General features: G+C 43.2%; 1 long non-coding RNA gene across 1 annotated transcript; it reads right to left on the reverse strand.

Moving 5' to 3' along the window:
* On the reverse strand, positions 1–7568 carry LOC308088086. The gene is made up of 3 exons (XR_013933407.1): positions 7470–7568; positions 6594–6651; positions 1–122 (listed from the first exon to the last, which is right to left on the reverse strand). It is a non-coding gene; the product is annotated as an uncharacterized lncRNA (long non-coding RNA).
* Between the last annotated feature and the right edge of the window lie 281 nt (positions 7569–7849).

Consider the following 7849-nt stretch of genomic DNA (forward strand, 5'->3'; position numbering starts at 1 on the left):
TTGAGAGGCTTTAGGTCACGATGGATGAGAGAAGGTTTGAGTCTGTGAAGGTAGTTCATTTCCAGAGCCACTTGGTGAGCCAGTCGAAAGACCAGGGGCCAGGGGAGTTGGTCTAGTTTTTCCTGTGAGGTTTGGAGTAAAACAGAACAGTTTATTTCACAATCACAGACACAAATACAATTAAAGGTTCATTTGAAGCTATAATCCTTGAAGGACCACTTCACCCAACTGTATCTTATCTAATCTTGTATAATTAGTGCTCATTATAAGATGGCACCATTTATGTCTGCTCACTCTGTATCTCGGAGAAGGGCTGTTTTGTTGAGTGCTTTATAAAACATGTACTTTAAGAGAGGTAAGGAATAAATGTAGGAGGAAAGAAAAGGACAGATCATTGGATAAATTTAGAATTTATGTTAAGATTTGACTGTTAATTTTTAAAGCCCTTCATGGTCTGGCACCTCGCCATCTTATTAAAAACACTGTAAAACCCAATGTGCCGGTCGGTACCGATCGAGGGCCAATGATTCAGCTTGGTGACCAAGGATGACCGGGCCTTTGCCATCAAGGCAGTTTAAAATCGCTTTTTAAAAAGTATTTTTACAAAAAGGCCTTCTTATGCCCATAAGGCAGCAAGGAAGTGTGTCTAATTATAAAACTATTTTTCAATTTGTTATTGCTATTTATTTTGTCACAATTTTTGCTCTGTTATAATTCATTCTCTCCGCCAGGCCGAAGGCATGGTTGAGACTATGTTTTGCACCCTGTCAGTCTGTGTGTCTGTGTGTCCGTGTGTGTGTCCATCCGTCCATCTGTGAACAGCTAATCTCCGGCACTGTTGGCCCATTAGACGTGAAACTGTGCACATAAGTGGTGGGTCTAAGTACCCGTATCTTCCATATTGTTAAATAAAAAGCATTTTAATCCGATCGGCGGCCATTTTCTCATAGAGTTATAACGTATCAGGAGTGCAATACACCCCCCCAACCTATACGGCCGCGTAGTTGGGAAAAAAAACGGAGATGGCCATCAATCGGATCAAAATGCTTTTTATTGAACAATACGGAAGATACGGGTACTTATGAGGGCCCGTACATAATTATAACACCCGTGGCCATGAGATAAGCACTTTATATTTGAAATATGAACGTTTATGTAGATGTACGAGTTGTAAATGGAGAAATGCAAACACCAGGTGTACGTTCTGCCATGACGCTTGGCGGCGAGCTAACAATGCTAAGCTCCTAGCCTCGTTACTCCACTGTTGTTTTGGCCACATCTTCAGTGAAATACTTCCATACGAACGTCGAGCGGCCTGTTGTTTAGCTGGGGCTGCCCTCACCTACTGTAGCTGCTGTGTTCGCTACAATGTTATATTGTTTATACAACTAGATTCTGTCCCGAAAAAGACTAACGCAATACTGGCCGCTTCCTAGCCCTGGTCCAGAGCGTTAGTGAGATTATTTTTATTTACTCCACTGCGCCCTCTACAGATCTGGACAATTTGAACTTACCTGTAGAGGGCACTGTGGAGTAAATAAAAATAATTTCCGTCTCGCGGACATATTTTATTTTCTGCCCAAAAAGTGTATTTTACAGAGTAGGTGGGGTGCTGAGAGGCTTCCCACCTCCGAGAATAGACTTTCACAAAACACAAACACAAAACAGCCTTTGTTTTGGTGAGTAGCGAAATGGTTTTGTTTATTTTCACTACTCTTGAGGGAACTTGAGGGAACTCACTAACGCTCTGGACCAGGGGGGCTAGCCGCTTCCCACCGTGGTGAAGTTAGTTTCAGCCTCAGGTTGAATATTCAACCAGTGGATATTACTCCAGTAAAGTAAAATACCTCAATTTTACTTAAGTACAGTAATTGAGTAAATGTACTTAGTAACTTTACACCACCACAGAGAGGAGCGAAACTGATGGGCGGGGATTAGGCTTGAAACCGGAAAACAATGGGCCAACGACCAACCAAAACCACTCATGCTAATGTTGTCCCTGCAAGTTAAAACCACTCTCCGCCCCCACAAGACCGACAGAAACACACATAAACACTGCTGTGTTTGTAATGTAATTTAAACCACTTAATGATTCTAAAACGGATATCTGTTGGGATCGAAAGCTTCCTCAACATTCGAACTGTGTTAATATGGAAAAAAACGAAAATCAGCCAAAAAACAAAAAAAAAGATTTAGCTAGTTTCTACTGTTTTTCAACTCGCGAGTTGATGCCCGAAACACCAGGCCTGCTCACATATACACTCCCTGGATGCCAGAGCAAAACCTCTCCCCCCCAAAATGTTTCACATTGGCCTGTTATAGTGCCACCAGGAGGCCAATATTTGCAAAACAAATATTTTGTTATTACTCCCAAAATATTTTGTCCAAACATCACGCAAATCCGTACACATTCTCTCTATAGTCATGTGATCAAGTCAGATCTGTCAGATTTTTCATATTCCATTATGATTGGCTAAGATTGGCATCTAAAGTTTGCAGGAGTGGTTTGTTTTGAACAAAATGCCTCAAATCATGAATGCAGCGATTCCACTCACCTCTATAATGACTGAATTCCAAACATTGCTGGCCCACAATAACTGGCCTGGACCTTTTCTCCGAGGAGCACCTTTTCTAGTTATTGATATTTTATCCACTCTTATTTTAATCCTTGCTTTTATCTGTACAAGCGCTAAGCACATTATTATATATATATATATATATATATATATATATATATATATATATATATATATATCGATGGCCAAAACGCAAAACCTCCTATCTGAAAAATGTTCATTGTTTGGAAAATGAAAAACAAAACTACAAAATGTTGTATTTTTTTTGCACAATGCTATTTTTTTATGAAACCCATCACATAATACACCGTTTCTGGATGTCTGGACTATATTACATTATTATATGTTAATTACACTTATTTCATATAGCAAATGCAGATAGGAGGTTTTTCCCCACTTTTTCTGGATAATTCTGCAGATAGGAGCTTTTACACTTCAATGTTAAGTGATTGCATAACTAAATAATGACAAATAATACTGGCTGTAAATACATACATTTACAGCTGCAAACAGATGCATCAGTGGTGTGGTCTAGTTTTTTTCCCGGAGGTATACGATAATCATTCCCTGCACGAGATGCGCGTGGTCGTGGGTATACGCTAGCGCGTTTTCAATGGATTAAATGGTAGACTGTATACGCTTTTTCCCCCAAAAATCTGCACTGTATACAGCGTAACACGGTAGAACACACCACTGAGTTGCATTGAATGCTTTTTTATTTTATTCAACAACAAAAAAACAAGTTTGCAGGGCAATGCTCACAAAAAATGTGCTAAGAACAGTCCCCAGCAAGAACCTAAAATAAAAGTGCTTACAAATACAATTTACAAAAAGGACAACAGGAATACAATTAGGTGGACTACAAAACAACTGGCCCAGGCACCCCTCGACATAATCCCCCCTATACTCTCTACCCCCCAACTCCACCACCTGAAATACCTCCTCACTCCCACAACCCCCATTCCCCCCAACCAGCACACCACATGCCCCAAACCCCACCCACCTAAACCCTCATGCCCTCCAACTCCCCTAACTCATATAACTGGATCACCAACCTTGTGTCCAGTGTGGACAGTGGAATAGTATGTAAGATCATTGAATGTCTTAAAGAGCCTATAAGCAAGGAGGAAAGACGGATGCCTTGACCCTAGAATCACCAAAGCCAGGGAGGAGATGAGAGCAGCACACAGGGACTTTGTCGCTGACCAAAAGGGAGAGGGTCTGAGGGAGGAATATAAGCGGAAGAAGGAGGAGCTATACCACGTGTATGCAACTGGAACAACAGGAGCTGACCTAAAAGATCAGGGACATTAAAGAGGTGCATGTTAACCAGAAGCATGGCAAGAACTGGAAGCTCATCAATGACGTTTCTGGCAGAAGCTCTTCTCAGACTTCTGGGGAGAAAGCGCAGAGGAACGAGTTGAAACATGGTACCAGCACTTCAAAACACTCCTAGGAAATCCTCCTTCAACCGAAGAAGAGGATGATCCGATGTTCCCGTCTGGTATGGGAAGGTCATGGAAGACAGATCATTCACCATGGATGAGTACCAGAGGGCCAAGGCTACTATCAAGTGAGGCAAGAGCTGCAGGGAGGATGGAGTGATGTATGTGCCCATAGACGAGGTGGTGTTGGATTTTATCAAGCACACACGTCTAGCGAGCTGCCGAAGCTGTGGCGCAAAATGATCATCAATCCAGTACCAAAGTCAGGCGACCTCACCAAGACAGACACCTCCAAGGCATTAGCCTGAGCTCACAAGTCGCAGGTTTTAGACCCATCTCAGACCCTGTACTGAGAAACTCGCAGAACGGCTTCCGCCCGGAGCGAACAGCAGGCGGGCAGATACTGGTGCTGAGGAGGATACTGGAAGGAGTAAGGGAGCGGAATCTTTCAGTGGTGATCACCTTCATGACTTCCAAAAGGCTTTTGGCACCATCCACCGGGGGAAACTGATGAACATTCTCTGGGCCTACTGAGTTCCTGAGAAGATGGTTCAAATGATGGAGACAAGCTACTCGAGGCAGTCCAGGACTTCAAATAACTTGGGCCTGGACTGCTTCAATGGAATAGGACCTGAAGGTCCAGGGGGTACTTGACTAGAATGCCTTGCATGGGATGAGGAGAGTGTGGAAATCAGACATGGGAGAAGACCTCAAGAGGCGGCTGTTCGTATAGCTACAGTGTCAGTACTGCTGTATGGGGCTGAGACATGGACCGTCACAGCACAACAGGAAAGGGCCTTGGATGGAGTCTACACAAGAATGCTACGAATGGCACTAGTCACATGGACGGACCACATCAGAAATGTGGTCCTCTACGGTAACTTACCATGGGTCACAGACAAAGTCAGAGAGAGAAGGATGAGGCAGGGCACTGCGTCAGGCACCCATAACTAGTGGCAAGCAAACTGACACTATGGGAGCCAACCCAGGGCAAAGCCAGGAAAGACAATAAGTGCACCACCCTACGTAGATGAACTTCGGCGTAACAGCTTAGCTAACAACACTGTAGAGCTCAAGACCCTGATCAAGACCCTGATGCTAGATAGGAGAGTGTGGAGGGCAGCGATTCAGGAGTCCTGAGTTGGTGTTGGCTAGACCATACCCCCCCCCCCCATACCCTATACCCCCAACTCCACCACCTGCAATACTCCCCCACTCCCACAAACCCCATCCCCCCAACTGCCAGCCCACACATCTCCGCCTCCATAACTCAAACCCCCATCCCACTTCAGGAGTCCCGAGTTGGTGTTGGCTAGACCACACTCTTGCATCGCATCGCAAAGACCCAATCCTATATGATCCGGCCTAACTGGCCTATGCCCCCCTCAACATAAACCCCCCCATACCCTATACCCCCAACTCCACCACCTGCAATACTCCCCCACTCCCACAAATCCCATACCCCCCAACTGCCAGCCCACACCTCTCAACCTCCATAACTCAAAACCCCATCCCACTCCATACCCTCATACCCCCAAATCCCACCCAATCCATTACCCCCACTCCCAGAACCCCCGATCTCCATGCCCCCAACCAGCACACCACAACCCCCAAACTCCACCCACCCAAACCCTCATGCACCCCCCACCCCATAACCCCCCAACCGCCACCCCACACCCCATAACTCCAAACCCCATCCCACCCCCATACCCTATACTCTCCAACCAACACACCACAATATTCTCACAGGTTTGTTGGCTGCCATGGTGTTCACGTGTGATTTTGATCTGCAATTATTAAAAAATCACGACATGGACGTTCACATCTAACAGCAATGACAACCTCTAACCACAAGTTCAAAATGTTCAATGCCAAAACCTCCTATCTATACCTAAAAATGACCTCCTATCTACATAGATGCACATAGGAGGTTTTTACCTAGAAATAGTTAGGCTTACAAACAAACATTATGTTGTTAAATAATGCTTTTGTTATGCTAATTTTGAGATCAAGACATTCTACAGTATTGTAACAAGTAATACCATTAACATTTTTGATCAACTCACACTCTTGGTGTGATAAAAGTTTCACCACCTGACACTAATCATTAGCAATCAACAAGGCAATGCAATTAACTTGACAGTTACTAACAAATACTTAACTAGTAAGGGTGGAAGACACTTTTTTATTTTGAAAATAATTGATTACTACAAACTGAAAGACATTTAGACGGTCTACATAACATAGAATTCCCAAGTTTCAGCTCTGTCTGCTGCTCAACTAGTTCTGGTGCAGATAAGAGGTTTTGCGGTTCAACATTTTAGCACTAATTGGCACTGAACAAGATAGGAGGTTTTAGTCAAATGACTTTTTCTGACAAAATGAGGGGCGGGACTATCTTGCAGACAGACTGAGCATGTGCAGCATAGCCTATAGTCCTCATCCACAGTGAAATCCGAAAATCATGAAATTTGCACTTAGGAGGTTTTGCATTTTGGCCATCGATATATATATATATATATATATATATATATATATACCGGTGAATCTGTAAAGAGTAAAATAAGCTGACCGGCAAGGAGTTGATGGTTCCTCTGTCCATTAGATCCATGACCCGGCCATCTGAGCATCTGAAGATGAGACATAGTTAGTTAGTTAGTTAGTTAGAATATGTATTCCTATTTAAAGAACTGCCAAAACAAACTTGGTTTTTACATCCAGGAAGCGCTCCTATGCAAACATGTTTTATGTATATAAATATCTTCATTAAATTATAATACAAATTTTCAGTGAAGTGGTAAAAATAAAGCCAGGTGTTCAGAGCAGATTAGCTACTTTTCAGTTATTGCAATTCAAAGTAGGCTTTAAACACAAAAAATATATATTATTATTTTTTAGGTCTGTGCAAGATGTGTCCAAGAACAAACGCAGTGCAATTCATTGAAATATGTATCCTTTACTTTTCCACTTAGACTTACCGTACCAAGACATAATAATTTAATATAAATATTTATCCTTTAAATCCTCATCAGCACTTTGTACTTTTCCACATACCCCTTATCAAGCCCTACGAGTTTGATGGCCATATCCCATTTCCACTTAAGATGTCTGGCCTTGAAGACTTCACCATATCCACCCTTGCCAACTGTTCTGTTCATAGTATACTTGTATGCACTACTGATATTAGTGAAAAGCACCCATCCGCTAGAGGGTGGTAGAGTGTTAGAAGTGAGGAGAAGGAGGAAGTGAATGTGCTGTTCTGTTGTATTCACCTGTTTCTTGGCTGTGTGTTTTCCACTTCCTGTCGGATTTCATTGGATATCATTAGTCATCTGACCGGTTTCATTGGATTTCATTGGATCAAAAGACAGGAAGTGGAACACAGTGAAAAGCCTAGGAAACAGGTGGATACATGGGAGAGAAGTAAAAGAGACGGTCCCCTGAATACCTTATCTTTGTGATTGCTCTTTGCACAAACATAACACCAACCGACTTCCAGGTCTTCATGTCCAGACTCTTCTCACTAAATACTTGTGCCATTGTTCACTGAAGAGAGGGAGAGAGGATTATAATGACAGTTCATTCATTTGTCACAGAAGAATATGCACACACGCACGCACGCACGCACGCACACACACACACACACACACACAGGTGGGTCTAATTCAGCAGCGCAAAGCATCACAGGTAACAACAGTACTTTATAACAGATTCAGATCCTACTCCCAAGGGAGGCCCAAGAGTTAAGACCCGCCCTTACTCCTTTGTCGTGGCTCGAGTCCCCGCCCACAGCCTGGTATAACACATTAGCATTGTCCTTACAGTGTA

The sequence above is a fragment of the Gymnoscopelus braueri genome (assembly GCF_963280865.1).
Source record: "Gymnoscopelus braueri genome assembly, chromosome: 7".
NCBI lineage: Eukaryota > Metazoa > Chordata > Actinopteri > Myctophiformes > Myctophidae > Gymnoscopelus > Gymnoscopelus braueri.